Raw genomic sequence first — 26,478 nt, forward strand, 5'->3', positions numbered from 1 at the left:
TTTCAGTACATATTCCATCTGTCATCATACCATATTTATCCATTCAAATGTTGTTCTTGTGTATCAGACGTTCAAAAGGAAGAGGGCGATTGCTGATCGTGGAGGAGCACAAGCAAAGTATTTGGAAAAGGTAGAGGCACCTGATAAATCAAATAGCCCATTAGGTGTAGTTGCAATATCACCTGACCCACAAAATACCCCAACTCTAGCAGACTCTAGCCCTACTACACTGGTCATTTCTGATGCCCCAACTCAGCAGACTCCAACTGCAGCAAACAGTATGATTATGCCAGTTGACATAGCACCAGCTGTACGACGCAAAACCCCCATTCCAGCAAAGAGTACACCAAATCCAGTTTCCAAATCCCTTTTCGAACCAGAGAGAGCCCCAATTGCAGCAAATAGGACCCCTGTTCCATTTCTTCCCAGTTTTAGAAGACGAAGCTTATGTTGTTGTCAGGAACTTTGTGCGCATCTTTCCTTCATGGAAAGATCATACCGCAGACAGAGAACAATTTCCAGTCTTCCTCCGCAACTTACGCGTAAGTAATGTACTAATGTTATTCATGGTCATTACTGCATATGTTTCTGCTGACAGAAGACACCAGATTTCATTCTTTTAAATAGGCGAGGCGCAAACTGGATTGTGATGACGAGCAAGGGTTGTTTGCGCTTTTCAAGCACTCATTGATGAAGTATCGTTCCTACCTAAGGCAAGCGCACTTCGATGGCAAGCCTCTGAACAAAATTTCTATAAAGTCTACAGTGCTACATTTATCCGACGGTGACTGGAATAATCTTGTTACACATTGGTCTCGGCTGCAGCGTAAGGTACTGTCTATGATATCACATCACAATTTGAACTACATTTCTGCATTTGCCTTAATGTCTCAGTTGTACGAAAACTGTTAGCAGAAGAACATTCGTTCTCAAGGGACCACAGAATCTCGCAACTATACTGCACACTGCATTGCTCTTGTGAGTACCTCTTGCCTTGTATGACCATATTTACTTTCATAGCTGTTTGATTATGTAGCATCACTGCACATGTTAGCCTCGTAATCGTCCATTTGGTGGACATTATAAGATCCGTACAGACTCTTACATAAATTTAGAATCAACCCAATGCTTTTGAAGAGGTTTAGCTCTGCAGTCCTCTTGTAAGGACTGAACGTGGTCTATCACTATACTTACATTAACAGCTACTCCCTCCGTCCCATAATATAAGAACGTTTCGTACAGTACACCAGTGTTCAAAACACTCTTGTATTATGGGAAGAGGGATTGGTTCATTTTGTAGCATTCTGCATGTTATCTCCCTCGCCCACCATTTACTAAAAAAGATCAGATCTATATTTAATCTTACCAACAAGTAGAATACACAGACAATGCCAGTGCAGAAGTGTAGCCCATTTCTCTTGTCAGTACATTTTGTCCTGTAACGCTTGTACTTCCAGGGATTGGTAGTTGATTATGTAGCATCAATCTGCATCTTATCTTCATTATCCTCTACCCCTTCCAGTATTATCATATCTATGATTACTCTCTACAAAATGTAGAGTACAAGCAATGCTTATGAAGAAGATTCTGTTCTGAAATTCTTGATTTATCCTTCCCTTGACATGGAGAAGGGCATTATGAAGCCAGTGTTAACTGTTAATGTAAGTCAATCCTTCTAAACCCTTTATCCTCAACTGCTGTTTAATTTGCTCATACTCCCTATCGTTTATTGCTATTTAGTTTGTTGTTTCTACCAAAATGCATGTTCGTAAGAACCGTAAGTTCTAAGTTTTACTTGTAAAACCAAATTCCTTATGCATACCATGCACATTACTTAATACTCCCTATATGTATGCTTGTTTTTGTGGATCTATAATCCAGTGTGTGGTGAAGCAGCCCACGTTTGCACCTTGTCATCTCCTATTTTATCTTACTGATGTGGCTGATGATATGAACAACATGCCATGCACATTATCCAAAATAGATACAATGATTTTATTTGCCCTTCATCTATGCTTGTTATGTTGACATGGTAATCCAGTAGTGTGGTGAAGCTCCCCGCATTATGAACAATGCCAAATTATGCTATTGATATTTTGAACATACTCTTTATTTTCTAATTTGAAATTGGATAGAATTGACAGAACAGTTATCATCTTTGTTTATACATGTGGAAAACCTATCATCTCTCTGCTTTGTTTCAGGGTGATATGCCTGATGGCATGCACAATTCTGCTGAAGGCTGTGAGACAAACCCAACATATATTGCAGCAAAGAAGGCAAAACATCTTGAAGATAGCGAGACAACCCCAAAGTCTTGTCTTGATGCAGTGTTCAAGTTACTTGACACTAACAGTCAGACAAGCTCACAGAATTCGTTGTCTGAATCAGTTCGACTTCTTCAGTCCCAAGTTCTAGCAGAAAGGCATTCTGCAACTCAACTTCGACTTGAAGTCCTATCTCTAAGAAAGATTGCGGAGAACACCAATGAGAACCTCATCGCTAAACAGCTACACCTGGAAGCTATGACCGACATGCTAGCCCGGTCTCACAGCCTTGCTCAGCAGCTTGCGCAGCAGTTCCCCCGCAAGGCTAACCTTTCTTGAACTGTCTTGGAAGTGGTCTCGGTTTAGTATTATTTTGTTATGCTGCAATGGTGCCCAGTTTTTGTAATTTGCTTCTACATTGCGCTTTATGATCACTGGTGGTGAACTTCAATGCCCAGTGGATGTAATATACCTTAAACCCTTTATTGTATAGTGTAGGTTTATTCTAAGTTACTATGCCGTAATTTCTTTCTTGTATAGAGTAGCTTTGTTCTTAATTCATACTAGTTACGCAGCAGCATGAAATGAACCCCGGCCCATGATTGTGCGAATCAAATCACGGGCTTTTAACAGGCCAAAATTGTCTTGGTCCTTGTTTGGCCCAATCAGATATCGGCTGTGAGCAGGCCGGATGCAAACAGGGCCGTAGTTAGGCCCAACTATATGACTGGCTTTTAACAGGCCGAAATTAATATAGGGCCGAAATGTTAAATGGGCCCTTAACAGGCCAAAACTAATATCAAGCCGAATTACTAAGTGGGCCTTTAGCAAGTGGGCCCAAAAGCATATTGTCCAGTTGACGGGCCGAATCTGATATGGGCCATAATTGAGCCCAAAGCCTCTTAAAGGGCCGGACCTGATCTGGGCCGTAATTTGGCCCAGAACGTGGTAGGCTTTTAACGGGCCGGATCTCATATGGGCCACTATTAGGCCCGGAGCGTGGCAGGCCATTAATGAACCAGATCAAATATGGGCCGGCATTTGGCCCAAAACATGGCAGCCAGTTAATGGGCCGGCCTACTAGGGTCCTCAAAATCTTGTGGGCCTATAGCTGGGCCGGCCCATTAATGTCGGTGAAATCTCGTGGGCCTTTAGCTGGGCCGGCCCATTATGACCCGCAAGAATCTTGTGGGCTTTACCTGGGCCGGCCCATTATGGCCCGCAAAATCTTGTGGGCCTTTAGCTGGGCCAGCCCATTACGGTCCACAAAATCTCGTGGGCCTCTAGCTGGGCCGGCCCATTATGGTCCGCAAAATCTTGTGGGCCTTCAGTTGGGCCGGCCCATTTAAACTGGTTGGGCCGTGCCACATGTCGACATATCATAGGCGCCTATCTGACCCACTAACGAGCTGAAACGTGTTTCGTCCGGCCAATAAGAATTTTACATGTGGAAATTTCCCATTGGTCGGGGCTGTTAACGGGTTATCGGATCCAAAACCTAACCCGATAGCTTAACAGCGTTCCATTACGGTGGATGCCACATGTCGGTCACCCTTGACGAAAGCACTTCTGTGACACGCGATTTATTGTCATTGAAGTGGAAACTTCCGTGATGATAATTTTGGTAATGTCATGTAACACTTCTACGACAGCACAGGTATGACTATCTTGATTCTGTCATAAATTTGTCATGGATGTACATGCATGACAAAAAAAAGCGACCTACTGTGACAAACACGCATCATCACGGAAGTGTATTTTTTTGTAGTGGTGGTATATGGCAGTGGTGGTCAGACATGGTAGCGGTGGTGGTATATGGCAGTGGTGGTCGGATATGGCAGCGGCGGTGGTATATGGTAGCAGTGGTGGTGGCAGTAGCGACGAAGATGGTGCGGCGGCGGCGTGACAACTGTGACAGAACTCGAAACTCTAAAGGACTAGATGCTAAAACCAACAACTAGACACGACGATGCAACTACAAATTCAACAATGCAAAATCCTAAAAAGATTATGCAAAGGCTCAGATTGGTTTGGATATAATGAACTAACCCTATTTTTTTGGCTTTTTCATGGACTGTAGGTACGAAGAACAGACGGACTGTAGGTACGAAGAACAGACTCGATCTAAAGTACGAAAAATTGTAAAATCTCATCGAGCAACCTGAAAATCTGATACCACTTGAGAGATGCAAAGGTGTTCCATCTTTTGATGAGATGGCGGCTATTGTTTATGGTGGAGTAGACTTTGATGATCCAACTACGAACGTGCGAGGATGTCGCGCCTTATCAATCACTAAACCAATTCCGAGAGGTTATTGACCACGCCGGAGCACGATCAACCTGACCACGAGGGTCTATTTCCTACAAGCAAACGAAGAACAAGCAAGAAACTAAGATTGCAATATGGATATTGCGAATATAAGATGAAAGCTTTATTGATCAAGGTAGGGTTCTGTGACGCCTTGGTCTAGTCGTTGAACACAAACGAAGTACGCGAAGTTGCAGCTATGGTGAACTTTTAATCTAAACAAAATCTAAAGTCTAAACGACGCCCTAAGGGCTGTATATATGGAGGAAGAGAGGGGAAATTTCGTGGCCCCTTGTAGGAGGGGTCCGAAACCAACCCTAACTCTCTTTTCTGCACACATACGGACTCTAAAAACAGCCTATACTTCTGTATTTCAAAATTACATGGGCCTGGCCCAATAATAAGGTGACGCAGCACCTATAATAGCCTCTAGACGAAATTTGTGAAGTGGCATCTTGTATATTTCGTCCAAGCCTTCATGCACTCATTACGGTGGCTTCAAAGTCCCGAAATCATCACTTGAAACTCTGTCCTTGTTCCCCTTGCGCTTGCGATCATCTCCATGCTTGTTCTTCCTCCAATGTTCATCCTTCTCCAAGATAGGCCCTTCATTTGTAAGCAAAACAAATATACCCAATTTAGACAGCATCATATTCTCATGAACATTAGAATCATTACCAAGAAAAGAAAGTACCTAGTAATTTAATTGGCATGCGCGAGGTCTAGTAATTGGTACAGTATGTATAGCAGCAGGGGTTGTGGGTGTAATAGTGGTATTGATGTCGTCATCAACTAACCTTTAGGTTAGTTTTTGCGATCTATGAGAAGCGGTGCCTGTTAATATCCCTGCATCTGTTCAATACTAGTGGTTCAATGTTTAGGAGTTGCATTTGTGGTTCAGTGTTTCACTAGTTGTCAACTGGTTTCTCACAAGTTTGTTCTGAATGGTATGGGCTACCTCCCTGGAGAATCGGCGGCGGCACCAGGTATTGGAGAACGATCGTTTCTCGCGGACGAGCTTGAAGAGCCATCTGTGCGTACAGATTACCCATGACATTTGCATTTTGAAGAGGTGGGATTAAAATTACTGGTATAATAGCTCTTGATTTTTGTCGAAGCAAGAAGGCGAAAATAGGGCGAGTTTGAAAGCTATAGTCCTCTCATTGTCCGGGATCTCCTGGCCATGATGAAGGATGTACTTGATTATCGGAAAGGAACATCATCTCTTCGCTTCGATATGACTATTCTACAAACTGAGGTACCCACTGTTGGAGTAAAGCAAAATGGTTTGAATGTTGCTATGGGCGGAGTTCAGAAATCAGTTTCAGATCTGAGCTTACAGTTAGTGTCTATGAATGTGGTTTTGGGATACTTGGACGCTGATATCTGCCACATGTGCGGCAGGGAGGGAGGCGAACTGCACGTCTTTATAACAAAACAGATTTCCATGGTCACTGCATGCATGTGGGTATCTTTTGGGATTTCTAGTTTTAAAAATGTTTAATCTTTTAAATGAAAAGTCCGATTGAAATCTGTTTTCACCATTAAATCCGTCGCGACGAGATCTTCGAAACTAGATCTCATATCAATATGTTGACAACTTTTTTTGTTAAAAGTTGTCATGTCTATTGCACATAAATTGCCATGGTGTTTACATTAAAGTTGCCATGCTATGTTTCAACTACCTTTTTTGTATGTTTAAAGTAAATTTTGACATAAAAGGAAATTAATAAACTAAAATTGCCATGGTGAATTACTAAAATTTGATTATCCGCAAAATAATTTTGACATGGTTCATAATTAAGAAGAAATTCACCGTCTTACTTTAAAAATGCGTGATCAATGACTTAAATTTGCCATGAACCATTGATGTCTACCACACAACCTTCTTCTTGTAGACGTTGTTGGGCCTCCAAGTGCAAAGGTTTGTAGGACAGTAGCAAATTTCCCTCAAGTGGACGACATAAGGTTTATTAATCCGTGGGAGGCGTAGGATGAAGTTGGTCTCTCTCAAACAACCCTGCAACCAAATAGCAAAGAGTCTCTTGTGTCCCCAACACACACAATACAATGGTAAATTGTATAGGTGCACTAGTTCGGCGAAGAGATGGTGATACAAGTGCAATATGGACGGTAGATATAGGTTTTTGTAATCTAAAAATATAAAAACAGCAAGGTAACTAATGATAAAAGTGAGCGAAAACGGTATTGCAATGCATTGAAACAAGGCCTAGGGTTCGTACTTTCACTAGTGCAAGCTCTCTCAACAATAATAACATAATTGGATCATATAACAATCCCTCAACATGCAACAAAGAGTCACTCCAAAGTCACTAATAGCGGAGAACAAACGAAGAGATTATTGTAGGGTACGAAACTACCTCAAAGTTATCCTTTCTGGTCGATCTATTCAAGAGCCCGTAGTAAAATAACACGAAGCTATTCTTTCCGTTTGATCTATCCTAGAGTTCGTACTAGAATAACACCTTAAGACACAAATCAACCAAAACCCTAATGTCACATAGATACTCCAATGTCACATCAAGTATCTGCGTGTATGATTATACGATATGCATCACACAATCTCAGATTCATCTATTCAACCAACACAAAGAACTTCAAAGAGTGCCCCAAAGTTTCTACCGAAGAGTCAAGACGGAAACGTGTGCCAACCTGATAACCCACAAGTATAGGGGATCGCAACAGTTTTCGAGGGTAGAGTATTCAACCCAAATTTATTGATTCGACACAAGGGGAGCTAAAGAATATTCTCAAGTATTAGCAGCTGAGTTGTCAATTCAACCACACCTAGAAACTTAATATTTGCAGCAAAGTATTTAGTAGCAAAGTAATATGATAGTAGTGGTAACGATAACAAAAGTAACGGTAGCAAAAGTAATGTTTTTGGTATTTTGTAGTGATTGTAACAATAGCAACGAAAAAGTAAATAAGCGAAGACCAATATATGGAAAGCTCATAGGCAATGGATCGGTGATAGAGAATTATGCCAGATGGGGTTCATCATGTAATAGTCATAACCTAGGGTGACACAGAAGTAGCTCCAATTCATCAATGTAATGTAGGCATGTATTCCGAATATAGTCATACATGCTTATGGAAAAGAACTTGCATGACATCTTTTGTCCTACCCTCCCGTGGCAGCGGGGTCCTAGCGGAAACTAAGGGATATTAAGGCCTCCTTTTAATAGAGCACCAGACCAAAGCATTAACACATAGTGAATACATGAACTCCTCAAACTACGGTCATCACCGGAAGTGGTCCCGATTATTGTCACTTTGGGGTTGCCGGATCATAACACATAGTAGGTGACTATAGACTAGCAACATAGGATCAAGAACTCACATATATTCATGAAAACATAATAGGTTCAGATCTGAAATCATGGCACTCGGGCCCTAGTGACAAGCATTAAGCATAGCAAAGTCATAGCAACATCAATCTCAGAACATAGTGGATACTAGGGATCAAACCCTAACAAAACTAACTCGATTACATGATAAATCTCATCCAACCCATCACCGTCCAGCAAGCCTACGATAGAATTACTCACACACAGCGGTGAGCATCATGAAATTGGTGATGGAGGATGGTTGATGATGACGATGGCGACGGATTCCCCTCTCTGGAGCCCCGAACGGACTCCTGATCAGCCCTCCCGAGAGAGTTTAGGGCTTGGCGGCGGCTCCGTATCATAAAACGCGATGAATCTTTCTCTCTGATTTTTTTCTCTCTGAACACGAATATATAGGGTTGGAGTTGAGGTCGGAGGTGCTCCAGGGGGCCCATGAGGTAGGGGGCGCTCCCCCACCCTCGTGGCTAGGGTGTGGGCCCCTTGGCCTTGATCTTTTGCCAGTATTTTTTATTATTTCCAAAAATACACTCCGTGGAGTTTTAGGTCATTCCAAGAACTTTTGTTTCTGCACATAAATAACACCATGGCAATTCTGCTGAAAATAGCGTCTGTCCGGGTTAGTTCCATTCAAATCATGCAAGTTAGAGTCCAAAATAAGGGCAAAAGTGTTTGGAAAAGTAGATACGATGGAGACGTATCAACTCCCCCAAGCTTAAACCTTTGCTTGTCCTCAAGCAATTCAGTTGACAAACTGAAAATGATAAAGAAAAACTTTTACAAACTCTGTTTGCTCTTGTTGTTGTAAATATGTAAAGCCAGCATTCAAGTTTTCAGCAAAGATTATGAACTAACCATATTCACAATAACTCTTAGGTCTCATGTTTACTCATATCAATAGCATAATCAACTAGCGAGCAATAATAATAAATCTCGGATGACAACACTTTCTTAAAATAATCATAATATGATATAACAAGATGGTATCTCGCTAGCCCTTTCTAAGACCGCAAAACATAAATGGAGAGCACCTTTAAAGATCAAGGACTGACTAGACATTGTAATTCATGGTAAAAGAGATCCAGTCAAGTCATACTCAATGTAAACTAACAGTAAGGAATGCAAATGACAGTGGTGCTCTCCAACTGGTGCTTTTTAATAAGAGGATGATGACTCAACATAAAAGTAAATAGATAGGACCTTCGCAGAGGGAAGCAGGGATTTGTAGAGGTGCCAGACCACGGTTTTGAAATAAAGATGAATAATATTTTGAGCGGTATACTTTCATTGTCAACATAACAACCAAGAGATGGCGATATCTTCCATGCTACACATATTATAGGTGGTTCCCAAACAGAATGGTAAAGTTTATACTCCCCCTCCACCAACAAGCATCAATCCATGGCTTGCTCGAAACAACGAGTGCCTCCAACTAACAAGAGTCCCAGGCGGAGTTTTGTTTGCAGTTATTTTGATTGGATTTGCATAAAGCATGGGACTGGGCATCCCGGTGACCAGCCATTTTCTCATGAGTGAGGAGCGGAGTCCACTCCTCTTGAGAATAACCCGCCTAACATGGAAGATACGGACAACCCTAGTTGATACATGAGCTATTCGAGCATACAAAACAGGATATTTATTTGAAAGTTTAGAGTTTGGCACATACAAATTTACTTGGAACGGTAGGTAGATACCGTATATAGGTAGGTATGGTGGACTCATATGGCATAACTTTGGGGTTTATGGGATGGGATGCACAAGCAGTATTCCCGCTTAGTACAGGTGAAGGCTAGAAAAAGACTGGGAAACGGCCAGCTAGAGAGCGACAACAGTCATGAACATGCATTAAAATTAATCAACACCGAATGCAAGCATGAGTAGGATATAATGCACCATGAACATAAATATCATAGAGGCTATGTTGATTTTGTTTCAATTACATGCGTGAACATGTGCCAAGTCAAGCCACTCGAATCGTTCAAAAGAGGATACCACCCTATCATACCACATCACAACCATTTTAATAGCATGTTGGCACGCAAGCTAAACCATTATAAGCTCCTAGCTAATTAAGCATGGCATAAGCAACTATAATCTCTAATTGTCATTGCAAACATGTTTATTCATAATAGGCTAAATCAGGAACGATGAACTAACCATATTTACAAAAACAAGAGAGGTCGAGTTCATACCAGCTTTTCTCATCTCAATAAGTTCATCATATAATCATCATTATTGCCTTTCACTTGCACGACCAAACGATGTGGATAATAATAATAGTGCGCGTGCATTGGACTATGCTAGAATCTGCAAGTATTCAATAAACAGGAGAAGACAAGGCAATATGGGCTCTTTTGTCAGATCAATAATAATGCATATAAGAGCCACTTCAACAATTTAATCATGGTCTTCTCCTATCGACCCCCAAAGAAAAGAAAAGAAATAAAACTATTTACACAAGAAAGCTCCCAACAAGCAAAAGAAGAAGAGGAAATCTTTTTGGATTTTATTTTTAATTACTACAAGCATAGAAATTAAAACTAGCTAAAAGCTACAACTAATTTTTTTGGTTTTTCTTAAGGTTTATTAAACACATAAGAAGAAAGCATAAAAAGGAAATAAACTAGCATGGATATTACAATGAAAAAGTATGAGCACCGACATCTAGCAATGAGTGTGTGAACATAAATGTAATGTCGGTGAGAAATACGTACCCCCCAAGCTTAGGCTTTTGGCCTAAGTTGGTCTATGGCCACGATTGGCCTAGCGGATATCCATAGTAATAGTTGGGGTCGTACTGAGATGCATCAGTCATTGCATCGTGGGCTGCAGCTTGGAGGCGAGCTATCTCAGCTCTCCTCTTATACTCTTCCACCTCCTCTCTGGTTATAAAATATCTCCTATTTCCTGAAAGTCAAAGAAAGTAGAAGCAGGGAGAGCGACGTGATAGGCGCGTCGTCTGTCAAAAATTGGTCGGTACTGGAGGAACTGATCGTTCCTCTCAACAAACTGATGACGAACCATAGCCTCATAATCCAAATAAGCAGGGGGCAACTCAATATCATCTTCACGTATGGTTATACCAAGAAAATTAGCTATGCGGGTTGCATAAATTCCACCAAAGAAATCTCCATTAAATCTATTAAGATGCAACCTATGTGCAACAATGGCTTCCAAATTATAAGATTTATCTCCTAACACAGCACTCCTAAGAATACTGAGGTCAGGGACACACATGTGACATGCTTCATCTTTACCGTTAATGCATCTACCTATGAAGAGAGCAAAATAATGTACAGCAGGAAAGTGAATGCTCCCTATGGTAGCTTGTGCTATATCTCTAGATTCCCCCACAGTTATACTACCAAGAAAATCTCTAAATTCAGATTTGCGAGGTTCACTAGTACTACCACATTGTGGAAGTTTGCAAGCAGTGGTAAAGTCCTCTAAGTCCATAGCGTAAGAATTTTCATAAAGATCAAACAAGACAGTTTGAGAATTATGTGAAGATGAAAATTCAAACCTCCTCACAAAGGAACTAGTGAGATAGTGGTACTGACGGAATTTTTCTTCCTCGAAGCTCACAAGATCAGCGTTACGCAAATATGCGTTAAATTCTTCCTTAATTCCTGCTCGATCCATGAAGTCCTCTGAAGGCCATTCACAAGGCCGCACTGGAGCGTCCCTTGGTGGCTCATCATCAACATCACACATTGCAAGCCTGGGTCCTTGTTTCCTTGAAGAACCACCTTGGTACATTTTCCTAAACATATTTCTTCCTCTGAAAAATTTCTGAAATTTTTAGTAGCTTCAAAATAAAAGTGAACCAAACTCAACAAAATTGATAACAACTACTCCTAAAAGTGCCTAGAGCCTATATCATGCATCAAAACTACTTGGAACCACATAAATTTGACATGCAAGCTCAAGAACATGGTCACCTAGGCAGCAAAATTTGCAATGAATAAATCACTAGAACAAAAACTAATTGGACCAATGGAGGAGTCACATACCAAGGAACAATCCCCCAAAGCAGTTTTGTGAGAGGTGCTTTGAGCAAGGAGATCAAAAATCGCAGCAAAATGAGCTAGAACTCATGCTTGAGCTGGATAATGGTGTTTGTGGGAGCAAGAAGGAGTGTGTGGGTGCAGGAATAAGTGGAGGAGGGCCACCATGGGCCCATGAGGCAGGGGGCGCGCCCTCCACCCTCGTGGCCAGGTGGATGCCCCCTTGTTGTGTTCTCAGTGCCAAATATTCTCAAATATTTCAGAAAAAAATCATATTTAAATTTCAGGGCATTTGGAGAACTTTTATTTTCGGGGTATTTTTATATTGCACGGATAATTCAGATAACAGACAGAAAATACTATTTTTATTTTATTTAATATAAATAATAGAAAGTAAAAGGAGGGTACAGAGAGTTCTGTTTTCTAAATTCATCCATCTCATGATCATCAAAAGGAATCCATTAACAAGGTTGATCAAGTCTTGTTAACAAACTCATTCCGAATAACATGGAACCGGAGAATTTTCGAATAACACTAGGTTACCTCAACGGGGATATGCACATCCCCAACAATAATAATATCGTATTTCTTCTTGACAGTAGGAAGAGGAAATTCAAAACCTCCAAAAATAATTGATGGAATTTTGCCAATAGAATTGATACTGTGGACTTGAGGTTGTTTCCTCGGAAAGTGTACCGTATGCTCATTACCATTAACATGAAAAGTGACATTGCCTTTGGTGCAATCAATAACAGTCCCTACAGCATTCAAAAGGGGTCTTCCAAGAATAATAGACATACTATCGTCCTCGGGAATATCAAGAATAACAAAGTCCGTTAAAATAGTAACGTTAGCAACCACAACAGGCACATCCTCACAAATACCGACAGGTATAGCAGTTGATTTATTAGCCATTTGCAAAGATATTTCGGTAGGTGTCAACTTATTCAAATCAAGTCTACGATATAAAGAGAGAGGCATAACACTAACACCGACTCCAAGATCACATAAAGCAGCTTTAACATAGTTTCTTTTAATGGAGCATGGTATAGTGGGTACTCCTGGATCTCCAAGTTTCTTTGGTATTCCACCTTTAAAAGTATAATTAGCAAGCATGGTGGAAATTTCAGCTTCCGGTATCTTTCTTTTTTTAGTAACAATATCTTTCATGTACTTAGCATAAGGATTCATTTTGAGCATATCAGTTAATCGCATACGCAAAAAGATAGGTCTAATCATTTCAGCAAAGCGCTCAAAATCCTCATCATCCTTTTTCTTGGATGGCTTAGGAGGAAAAGGCATGGGTTTCTGAACCCATGGTTCTCTTTCCTTACCATGTTTCCTAGCAACAAAGTCTCTCTTATCATAACGTTGATTCTTTGATTGTGGGTTATCAAGATCAACAGCAGGTTAAATTTCTATGTCATTATCATTGCTAGGTTGAGCATCAACATGAACATTATCATTAACATTATCACTAGTTTCAGGTTCATTACCAGATTGTGTTTCAGCATCAGAAATAGAAATATCATTTGGATTCTCAGGTGTTTCAGCAATAGGTTCACTAGAAGCATGAAAAGTCCTATCATTTTTCTTTTTCTTCCTCTTAGAAGGACTAGGTGCATCTATATTATTTCTCTGAGAATCTTGCTCAATTCTCTTAGGGTGGCCTTCAGGATTCAAAGGTTCCTGAGTCATTTTACCAGTTCTAGTAGCCACTCTAACAGCATAGTCATTATTCTTACTATTCAATTCATTGAGCAAATCATTTTGAGCTTTAAGTACTTGTTCTACTTGAGTGGTAACCATAGAAGCATGTTTACTAATAAGTTTAAGTTCACCTTTGACATTAGCCATGTAATCACCCAAGTGTTCAAGCATATCAGCACTGCGTTTTAATTCTCTACCGAAATAAGCATTGAAGTCTTCTTGCTTAACCATAAATTTATCAAATTCATCTAAGCATGGGCTAGCAAACTTGGTAAATGGGATTTCAGCTTTATCATATCTATAGAGATAATTTACCTTTACTACTTGTGCCGGGTTATCAAGACCATGTGTTTCTTCAATAGGTGATGGATTAAAACCATATATTGCTTCAACAGGCGGTAAATTAAGACCATGTATTTCTTCAATAGGAGGTAAATTCTTAACATCTTCAGCTTTAATACCCTTTTCTTTCATGGATTTCTTTGCCTCTTGCATATCCTCAGGACTGAGAAATAGAACACCTCTTTTCTTCGGAGTTGGTTTAGGAATAGGCTCAGGAGTTGGCTCAGGAGGTGTCCAACCATTTTCATTTGTCAACATATTATAGAATTTCAGCTTCATCCGATGTTCTTTCCCTGAAAACAGAACCAGCACAACTATCTAGGTAATCTCTGGAAGCATCGGTTAGTCCATTATAAAAGATATCAAGTATTTCATTTTTCTTGAGAGGATGATCAGGCAAAGCATTAAGTAATTGGAGAAGCCTCCCCCAAGCTTGTGGGAGACTCTCTTCTTCAATTTGCACAAAATTATATATATCCCTTAAGGCAGCTTGTTTCTTATGAGTAGGGAAATATTTAGCAGAGAAGTAATAAATCATATCCTGGGGACTACACACACAACCAGGATCAAGAGAATTAAACTATATCTTAGCATCACCCTTTAATGAGAACGGGAATATTTTAAGGATATAAAAGTAGCGAGTTCTCTCATCATTAGTCAACAGGGTAGCTATATCATTTAATTTAGTAAGATGTGCCACAACAGTTTCAGATTCATACCCATAAAAAGGATCAGATTCAACCAAAGTAATTATATCAGGATGAATAGAGAATTCATAATCCTTATCAGTAACAAAGATAGGTGAAGTAGCATAAGCAGGATCACATTTCATTCTAGCATTCAGAGTTTTTTGTTTAAGCTTAGCTAATAATTTCTTAAGATCACTTCTATCATTGCAAGCAAGAAAGTCTCTTTTAGTTTCTTCATCCATAACATAGCCCTCAGACACAACAGGTAATTCATATTTATTAGGAGAGCCTTCATAATCACTTTCATCAGTATTATCGGTTTCAATAATTTCATTCTCTCTAGCCCTAGCAAGTTGTTCATCAAGAAATTCACCAAGTGGCACAGTAGTATCAGCCATAGAAGTAGTTTCATCATAAGTATCATGCATAGCAGAAGTGGCATCATCAATAATATGTGACATATCAGAATCAATAGCAGAAGCAGGTTTAGGTGTCGCAAGCTTACTCAAAACAGAAGGTGAATCAAGTGCAGAGCTAGATGGCAGGTCCTTACCTCCCCTCGTAGTTGAGGGATAAATCTTGGTTTTTGGATCTCTCAAGTTCTTCATAATGATAAGCAAATATAAATCCCAAGTGACTCAAAGAATAGAGCTATGCTCCCCGGAACCGGCGCCAGAAAATAGTCTTGATAACCCACAAGTATAGGGGATCGCAACAGTTTTCTGGGGTAGAGTATTCAACCCAAATTTATTGATTCAACACAAGGGGGGCCAAAGAATATTCTCACGTATTAGCAGTTGAGTTGTCAATTCAACCACACCTGGAAACTTAATATCTGTAGCAAAGTATTTAGTAGCAAAGTAATATGATAGTAGTGGTAACGATAGCAAAAGTAACGGTAGCAAAAGTAATGTTTTTGGTATTTTGTAGTGATTGCAACAATAGCAATGGAAAAGTAAATAAGCAAAGAACAATATATGGAAAGCTCGTAGGCAATGGATCGGTGATAGAGAATTATGCCGGATGTGGTTCATCATGTAACAGTCATAACCTAGGGTGACATAGAACTAGCTCCAATTCATCAATGTAATGTAGGCATGTATTCCGAATATAGTCATACGTGCTTATGGAAAAAAACTTGCATGACATCTTTTGTCCTACCCTCCCGTGGCAGCGGGGTCCTAGCGGAAACTAAGGGATATTAAGGCCTCCTTTTAATAGAGTACCAGACCAAATCATTAACACATAGTGAATACATGAACTCCTCAAACTACGGTCATCACCGGAAGTGGTCCCGATTATTTTCACTTCGGGGTTGCCGGATCATAACACATAGTAGGTGACTATAGACTTGCAAGATAGGATCAAGAACTCACATATATTCATGAAAACATAATAGGTTCAGATCTGAAATCATGGCACTTGGGCCCTAGTGACAAGCATTAAGCATAGCAAAGTCATAGCAACATCAGTGTCAGAACATAGTGGATACTAGGGATCAAACCCTAACAAAACTAACTAGATTACATGATAAATCTCATCCAACCCATCACCGTCCAGCAAGCCTGCGATGGAATTACTCACGCATGGCGGTGAGCATCATGAAATTGGTGATGGAGGATGGTTGATGATGACGATGGCGACGGATTCCCCTCTCTGGAGCCCCGAACGGACTCCAAATCAGCCCTCCCGAGAGAGTCTAGGGCTTGGCGGCGGTTCCGTATCGTAAAACGCGATGAATCTTTCTCTCTGATTTTTTTCTCTCCGAACACGAATATATAGAGTTGGAGTTGAGGTCGGAGGAGCTCCAGGGGGCCCATGAGGTAGGGGGCACGCCCAGGGGGGCAGGCGTGCCCCCACCCTCATGGCTAGGGTGTGGGCCCCCTGGCCTGGATCTTTTGCCAGTATTTTTTTATTATTTCCAGAAATACGCCCCGTGGAGTTTCAGGTCATTCCGAGAACTTTTGTTTCTGCACATAAATAACACCATGGCAATTCTGCTGAAAACATTGTCAGCCCGGGTTAGTTCCATTCAAATCATGCAAGTTAGAGTCCAAAACAAGGGCAAAAGTGTTTGGAAAAGTAGATATGACGGAGACGTATCATAACCCATACGTTGGAGACGTATCAAGCATCCCCAAGCTTAATTCCTGCTCGTCCTTGAGTAGGTAAAGGATAAAAATAGAATTTTTGATGTGGAATGCTAACTAACATATTTATCCATGTAATCCTCTCTATTGTGGGAAGAATATTCAGATCAATAAGATTCAAAACAAAAGTTTAATATTGTCATAAAAACGGTAATACTTCAAGCACACTAACAAAGCAATCATGTCTTCTCAAAATAACATGGCCAAAGAAAGCTTATCCCTACAAAATCATATACTCTGGCTATGCTCCATCTTCATCACACAAAGTACTCAAATCATGCACAACCCCGATGACAGGCCAAGCAATTGTTTCATACTTTTGATGTTCTCAAACCTTTTCAACTTTCACACAATACATGAGCATGAGCCATGGACATAGTGTCGGTGTCAAAACCGGTAGGGGGTCCCGAACTGTGCGTCTAAGAATCGATGGTAACAGGAGACAGGGACACGATGTTTACCCAGGTTCGGGCCCTCTTGATGGAGGTAATACCCTATGTCCTACTTGATTGACTTTGATGAATATAGGGGTTACAAGAGTTGATCTACCACGAGATCGTAATGGCTAAACCCTAATTGTCTAGCCTGTATGATTATGACTGCCTCTATGGACTAAACCCTTCGGTTTATATATACACCGGACGGACCTAGGGTTGTACAGAGTCGGTTTACAGGGAAAGGAATCTTCATATTCGCATGCTAAGCTTGCCTTCCACGCCAAGGAGAGTCCCATCCCGACACAGGGAAAGTCTTTCGTCTTGTATCTCCATGGCCCATTAGTCCGGCCCATATCACATAGCCCGGACGCCCGAGGACCCCTTAATCCAGGACTCCCCTAGTAGCCCCTGAACCAGGCTTCAATGATGATGTGTCCGGTGCGTAGATTGTCTTCGGCATTTCAAGACGGGTTCCTCCTCCGAATACTTCAAAGTAGTCCTCGAACACAGAAAACGTGTCCGGCTCTGCAAAACAGGCACCACACAGAGTCGCAAAGAGTATAATATTTCACAAGTCCCATCTACTAACAACTTTCATAGCGAGACGTTACGTCCCTGCTTCGGTCATTATTTCGATCCGTTTTTTAGCTTCCCGCTCCACGTTTCGAGGTGCGGTTTTCATTGGCATGTCTTGTCGAAGCAGAGATCGTGTCCCCTTATCGTGGGATTCTCATCAACACGGGTGTGGGTAATCCAACTGCGTCGTCCGCACGACCCTTAGGGAATAGGCGAGTTTTAAGGCGAGTGGGGAGGCGCTTGATATTCGCTGCCTTTATAAGAGGATAAAGATCCACTCTTTCACCCACGCCTTCTACCTCTCTGCCCATCCGTTCTCGAGCTCTAGCACCCAAGATTCCGTCCTTTCTGCCCCCAAAAAGCACTCCGACCATGTCCGGATCTGGAGCACAGGGCAAGTGGATGGCTTCCTCCGTCACGGAGGGGAACATCATGGAGCTCCGGGAAGCGGGGTACTTGGCCCAGGAAATCGCCCACCAGCTTCCGGCCAAGGGACAGATCGTCCCCACCCCAGAGCCCAATGAGAGGGTGGTATTCATTCCCCACTTCATCCGTGGGTTAGGATTTCCCCTCCACCCCATCGTCCGTGGACTCATGTTCTACTACGGGCTAGATTTCCATGATCTAGCCCCGAATTCTTTCCTCAACATCTTGGCATTCATTGTCGTGTGCAAGGCCTTCCTCCGCATCCCACCCCACTTCGGATTATGGCTAAAGATCTTCAATGTGAAGCCGAAAGTGGTGGATGGTCAACATGTAGAGTGCGGAGGTGCCATGGTGAGCAAACTGTCCAACGTCACATGGCCCATTGGCACCTTTGTGGAGACCGTCAAAGGGTGGCAATAGCAGTGGTTCTATTTCATAGAGCCCCACGACGCCACTTGGGATGCGGCTCCCGAATTCAAGTCCGAGCCCCCAATGCGGCTTACCTCTTGGCTAAACAAGGGCCTGGACTAGGCGTCGTTAGACGAGGTGTCAGCGTTGCAGACGCGCATCAAGAGCATGGTGGACAAGAACATCAAGCTCGTCAATGTGACCCAGGTGATGCTTTTTCACCGGATCCTCCCTTGCCAAAGCCGAACCTGTCATTTGTGGGAGTTCGATCTGGCCAAGCACCAGACCTTGCAGCAGTTCTTCGGCTCCAAGCACGAAGGTATCTGGAAGGTGCTTTTCAAGGCCAATCAGTTGTGGCCAAAGACAACCAAGGACCACAGATACAACCTGACTCATCCAGCCAGTCCGGTAAGTTCTTAATACTTCAAGGTGTATCTCTTCCTGTGCATTCAAGGAAGATGTCTAAGCTTCTCCATTTGTCTTTTCAGGGCTGGATAAAGAGGGTGGAGTGGATCCACTGTCTGGCTCCGCTGCCCAATGACCTATCTATCCCACTTCTGACGAAGATGCTGGTTCTGCCGCCCTACAAGGCTCCGGAGAAGAAGGCAAAGAAGAAGGGCCAGGAGACAAGAAGCGGCCTCCGCCGTAAAGGCACTTCGGACGCAACATCCGAAGACGCCGAAACCAACTCCTCCCCTGCCAAGAACGACGAGGAGGAGGAGGAAAGCAATTCTCCCCCTGAGGGGGGAAGGAAGAAAAGGGAGGCCTCCATGGATCTGGAGGCACAGGCAGAGGCGTCCAAGAAAGGGAGGGTCTCCCTTGAGTACAATTCCGAATCAGACACCGATAGCAGCCCTGAGTGGCGTCCAAGGGAAAAGCCCCTGGTCGGATCGAAAGTACTCAAAGGCACTTACGCACATATATATATCCAGCTCCTTTACTTCGTGGCTTTAACACGTTGAATCATGCACTGCAGTCCGGCTCTTGTTCACCTCCAGCGATCCTCATCTTCGGGGAATTCACCGGATCCAAAGGTGATGGACAGCGGGTCGCCTCCGCCGGCCTCCTCCCCCAAGACTACGGACAACGTCGAAGTGTTGTCCCGAAGGACCCTCCCAAGCCAGGGAGAGGTACAGGAGGCCGTCAAGGTGGTGCCTGTCGGGGCCCCGATCCTAAGTCACATCGATCTAGCATGTAACACATCATATACTTTGTGTCCTCATGCACGGTATTCCCGCGGGTGCCACCTTACCTGGCCCGGGACCGTTTGCGCCTTTTGGCTCACGTATATGATAGTGTCGCTAGCATCCATATGAGAGAGAACCCGGGCCAACATGACTAGTTGTGAATCCAAAGTGACACTAACTTACAGGGACAGGCATACATGACCCAACAACGAACGTGTCGATCATCAACGTATGAACCCAAGTAGTAGCAAGCTACAAGGACTTAAAGGAACAACGCGTGACATTTCCCCGAAGGGACAGGCACAGGAACGAAGAAGGACACATGCCGGCCGGCCTAAGTGTTCCGGAGCAGTAGCAAGCTACCATGGCTCAGTGGAAGCACTAGGAGACATTTCCCCATAAGGCTACCAAGAATAAACAACTAGGTGTCGGATCCCACATATAGCAATACACATTACACATACGCATAACATGCAAGTATGTGTTGTACAACATGGCATCACAACATAACTCAACAACTCATATAGATAAAGGCCCAGATGAGCCAGCGTAGCATTATATTACAAACAGGGGTCACATGACCCATCATTCAGAGCATACAAGCAACAGAAGCATAACATGTCGGAGTACAGACAACTACAAATGAAAAAGGCTGAGAAGCCTGACTATCTACAAGACCCTCCCAAGGGTACAAGATCATAGCTAAGGTAACAAGCTACTTGTCGAAGTCCAAGCGGAACTACTAGTGAGACAGATGTCTCATCTGCAAAACATAAATTAAGCAAACGTGAGTACAAAGGTACTCAACAAGACTTACATCAGATCCTATCATACATGCATTAGTATCAAGAAGGCAATGTGGGGTTTAGTTGCAGCAAGCCAGCTTTGACTCAGTGGCTATCCTGTTCTATGACTACGAGTAAGTTCTTTGAGGTGAGAAAGCGCACACGAGTCCACTAATCACCACATTAATACACTACTATGGATTCATTCCCGTCTCCCTATGAGAAGGCCATCCATAGCACTCACACTTGTCTTGTGCATTTTAAATTATCCACTTCAAGTTGTCTATGTACCATGTAAGCATCCAAGAAGTCCATAACCGCGGACCCAGTTATTCGAATAGATCATGTTAACCCTACAGGGGTGTACTTCTTCACACACGCTCTCGCCACTTACCGCCATGTACATGTCATCTATCTCGGCAACCTTCAAGCGGAAGCCTAGCGAGGGTGTCGGCCATGACCTGACTAACCATGCAAGACTCTAGTCCAGGTTTATCGCCTATTCGGGTTCCATCCGCAAGGAGATCTGGCTGGGGTTTTGCTCACGGCCTCAAACGATGTGAGCAGGGTTCCCAAGCCTACCATCCGGGTGCCACTTGGTACACCATGCCACCTGTGCCTAGTCTGTCCCAAGCCCACACTGTCGGGTGCCACTTGGTAGAAAAATAACACTACCTACAAACACCAGAAACTAGTTGCGACTCCTAGACAGAGATCAAGTTGGTTAATAAGTCAAGAGGGGTCGAGTTACCGGAACCCAATGTGTGGTAGTAGCTAGTCACTGGATAACATACATAGAACTCAGTTCTTAGGGACGGTTCCAGTGAGACAACCCACCATGTACTCTTACATGGCCTCTCACCGCTACCTTTACCAAAACGTGTTCACACACTTAACTCTCAGCATCAGAACATAGCATAACACTCCAATTCATTCCCAATGAATCAGACCTGACACACTCTAAGCAATAGCAGGCACGGCATGGTAGGAACACAACATGGCTTCAATCAACTCCTACACATGCTAGTGGGTTTCCACTATTTACTGTGGCAATGACAGGTCATGCAGAGGAATGGGTTCAACTACCGCAGCATAGAGTAGCAGTTGAATCGTTGGTGTCCTAATGCAATAAAAGAGAGCAGGAGCGAGAGAGTGGGATTGTATCGAAATGAACAAGGGGGTTTTGCTTGCCTGGTAGATCAACAGAGGGGCACTGCTTCACAGACAGGTACTCTGGAACACTCTCCGGAGCAGGACCTATCGAGAAGGAATGATGTCGGCAATCAATACACAAGCATATGCAACAATATGATGCATGAACATGGCATGAATATGTGATGTTGTTTGAGCTAATGCAGCTAGCATTCATTTGGATGAAGTCCATTTGAACCAAGAATTCAAATGCAACTCCAAGTTAAGTCTTTATAAATGCCATTTATGTGTTTTCACTTATACAGTGGATAGATTGATTTTTTCTGATAATTTTTCATATATAAATTATTTCAATCTGAGCCACGGTTGAATTTCTATGAATTTTTGAAGTTTATAACATTTTCTGGAATTTCCTGATTTATTTTAATACCAGAAAATGAACAACTGCGTCAGGATGTCAGTGGCATGATGTCAGCGAGTCAACCGTGGCTGACCAGGTGAAACCTGATGTGTGGGGTCCACACGTCAGTGTCATAGTTAATTAAAAGAGTTAATTAATCCTAACTCCAACCCTAACTAAAAATTAGTCAGGGCCGGGCCCCACCTGTAATTGACCCACACGGGTCAAATCTGGGTCAATAGGGGGGTCAAACCCGGTCAACTCGCCGGTGTTTAGCCGCGGGCGAGGCCGAATGTGGCGGAGGGGCATGGGAATCGCCCTTCGACGACCATTTAGGAGGCGGAGACCACGGACGAGGAGCTGGAGCTCGTCCGCGTCATTTGGAGCAAGCGGGAGGCTGCGGGGGTGCCGGAGCTCGCCGGAAACGAGCTCGAGGCTGCGGCCGGAGTTCGGCCGGGTGCGCACGCAGCGCTGCGGTGCACGGCAGGAGCTGCAGAGGGCCTCTACAGCCTCCTGGCGTCACCAGGAGCATGGTGACATGCGTGGTTGTGAGCCGCGATGGCTCTGCCACGACGGAGAGGAACCACTGCGGCGTGACCGCTCGGGTCCGGTGGGTAGCGCAGCTACGGTGCGCGAACGACGAACGGAGAGGGGGAAGCGACTGCGGGGCTCACGGAGGATCCGGCGGAGGTGTCAGCAGGCTCGGGGGAGGTCCGACGCGGGGAGAATGGCGGCGGCGATCTCGGGTGGCCAGAGGTGAAGACAACGGCGATGGCGGCATTCCAGGGCCTCCCGGGGCGCATGGCTCGATGTAGACGAAGTAGGCGTCACGGCGGAGCTTGAAGACACAAGGAGAGGGCGAGGGGGAGGCGGTAGCTACGACGGCGGTGAGTTGCGGCGACGGCAGCGCTCGACGGTGTGAGAGAGAGAGAGATCCAGGGGAGGGGGGAACGAGAGAGGGTGAGAGAGGTCCGGGGGCGTGGCGTCGTCCAGGGCGTCCAGGGCGACGAGGGGGTGAGGCAGACAGGTAGGAGGCGTGGCGGCACGGCGGTGCGCACGCGTCGGCCACACGCCCCTGGCCTCCTGGCGGTAGGTTGGGAGTGACTGGCACAGCCAACTGGCTGGGCCGACCTGCTGGGCCTCGTGAGCTGGAAATTGATAACCCACAAGTATAGGGGATCGCAACAGTTTTCGAGGGTAGAGTATTCAACCCAAATTTATTGATTCGACACAAGGGGAGCCAAAGAATATTCTCAAGTATTAGTAGTTGAGTTGTCAATTCAACCACACCTGGAAACTTAATATCTGCAGCAAAGTGTTTAGTAGCAAAGTAATATGATAGTAGTGGTAACGGTAGCAAAGTAATATTTTTGGGTTTTGTAGTGATTGTCACAGTAGCAACGGAAAATTAAATAAGCAAATAGCAATATAGGAAAAGCTCGTAGGCATTGGATTGGTGATGGAGAAGTTTGTCCGATGCGATCGATCATGCAACAATTATAATATAGACACAGAACTAGCTCCAGTTCATCAATGTAATGCAGGCATGTATTCCAGATATAGTCATACGTGCTTATGGAAAAGAACTTGCATGACATCTTTTCTCCTACCCTCCTATGGCAGCGGGGTCCTATTGGAAACTAAGGGATATTAAGGCCTCCTTTTAATAGAGTACCGGACCAAAGCATTAACACATAGTGAAGACATGAACTCCTCGAACTACGGTCATCACCGGTAATGGTCCCGATTATTGTCACTTCAGGGTTAACGGATCATAACACATAATAGGTGACTACAGACTTGGAAGATAGGATCAAGAACTCACATATATTCATGAAAACATAATAGGTTCAGATCTGAAATCATGGCACTTGGGCCCTAGTGACAAGCATTAAGCATAGCAAAGTCATAGCAACATCAATATCAGAACATAGTGGCTACTAGGGATCAAACCCTAACAAAACTAACTCGATTACATGATAAATCTCATCCAGCCCATCACCTTCGAGCAAGCCTATGATGGAATTACTCACGCACGGCGGTGAGCATCATGAAATTGGTGATGGAGGAAGGCTGATGATGACGATGGCGACGGGTTCCCCTCTCCGGAGTCCTGAACGTACTCCACATCAGCCCTCCCGAGAGAGTTTAGGGCTTGGCGGCGGCTCGGTGTCGTAAAACGCGATGAATCCTTCTCTCTCATTTTTTTCTCCCCGAACACGAATATATGGAGTTGGAGTTGAGGTTGGTGGAGCGTTAGGGGGCCCACGAGGCAGGGGGCGCGCCCAGGGGGTAGGCGCGCCCCCCACCCTCGTGGACAGGGTGTGGGCCCCCTGACGTGGATTCTTCTTCTAGTATTTTTTATATATTCCAAAAATAATCTCTGTTGATTTTCAAGTCATTCCGAGAACTTTTATTTCTGCACAAAAATAACACCTTGGCAATTCTGCTGAAAATAGCGTCAGTATGGGTTAGTTCCATTCAAATCATGCAAGTTAGAGTCCAAAACAAGGGCAAAAGTGTTTGGAAAAGTAGATACGACGGAGATGTATCAACTCCCCCAAGCTTAAAAGCAATTCAGTTGATAAACTAAAAGTGATAAAGAAAAAAATTTACAAACTCTGTTTGCTCTTGTTGTTGTAAATATGTAAAGCCATCATTCAAGTTTTCAGCAAAGATTATGAACTAGCCATATTCACAATAACATTTAGGTCTCATGTTTACTCATATCAATGGCATAATCAGCTAGTGAGCAATAATAACAAATCTCGGATGACAACACTTTCTCAAAATAATCATGATATGATATAACAAGATGGTATCTCGCTAGCCCTTTCTGAGACCGCAAAACATAAATGCAGAGCACCTTTAAAGATCAAGGACTGACTAGACATTGTAATTATGGTAAAAGAGATCCATTCATAGTCAAACTCAATTAAACTAACAGTAATGGATGCAAATGACAGCGGTGCTCTCCAACTGGTGTTTTTTAATAAGAGGATAATGACTCAACATAAAAGTAAATAGATAAGCCCTTCACAGAGGGAAGCAGGGATTTGTAGAGGTGCCACAACTCAGTTTTGAAATAGATATGAATAATATTTTGAGCGGTACACTTTCATTGTCAACATAACAACCGAGAGATCTCGATATCTTCCATGCTACCCACATTATAGGCGGTTCCCAAGCAGAATGGTGAAGTTTATACTCCCACGCCACCAACAAGCATCAATCCATGGCTTGCCCGAAACAAGGGGTGCCTCCAACTAACAACAAACCTGGGGGAGTTTTGTTTGCAATTATTTTGATTTGATTTGAGCATGGGACTGGGCATCCCGGTGACCAGCCATTTTCTCGTGAATGAGGAGCGGGGTCCACTCCTATTGAGAATAACCCGCCTAGCATGGAGGATACATACAGCCCTAGTTGATACATGAGCTATTCGAGCATACAAAACAGAATGTTTATTTGAAGGTTTAGAGTTTGGCACATACAAATTTACGGCAGGTAGATACCGTATATAGGTAGGTATGGTGGACTCATATGGAATAACTTTGGGGTTTATGGAATTGGATGCACAAGCAGTATTCTCGCTTAGTACAAGTGAAGGCTAGAAAAAGACTGGGAAGCGACCAGCTAGAGAGCGACAACAGTCATGAACATGCATTAAAATTAATCAATACCGAATTCAAGCATGAGTAGGATATAATGCACCATGAACATAAATATCGTGAAGGCTATGTTGATTTTGTTTCAACTACATGCGTGAACATGCGCCAAGTCAAGACACTCGAATCATTCAAAGGAGGATACCACCCCATCATACCACATCACAACCATTTTAATAGCATGTTGGCACGCAAGGTAAACCATTATAAACTCCTAGCTAATTAAGCCTGGCATAAGCAACTATAATCTATAATTGTCATTGCAAATATGTTTCTTTCATAATAGGCTGAATCAGGAATGACGGACTGATCATATTTACGAAAATAAGAGAGGTCGAGTTCCTACCAGCTTTCCTCATCTCAATAAGTTCATCATATAATCATCATTATTGCCTTTCACTTGCACGACCGAATAGTGTGGAAAATAATAATAGTGCACGTGCATTGGACTAAGCTGGAATCTGCAAGCATTCAATTCAAGAGAGAAGACAAGGTAATATGGGCTCTTTGTTAGATCAACAATAATGCATATAAGAGCTACTCAACATTTTCATCATGGTCTTCTCCTCTCGACCCCCAAAGGAAAGAAAAGAAA

This window comes from Triticum urartu, chromosome 5, assembly GCF_003073215.2.
Source record: "Triticum urartu cultivar G1812 chromosome 5, Tu2.1, whole genome shotgun sequence".
Taxonomy (NCBI): Eukaryota; Viridiplantae; Streptophyta; class Magnoliopsida; order Poales; family Poaceae; genus Triticum; species Triticum urartu.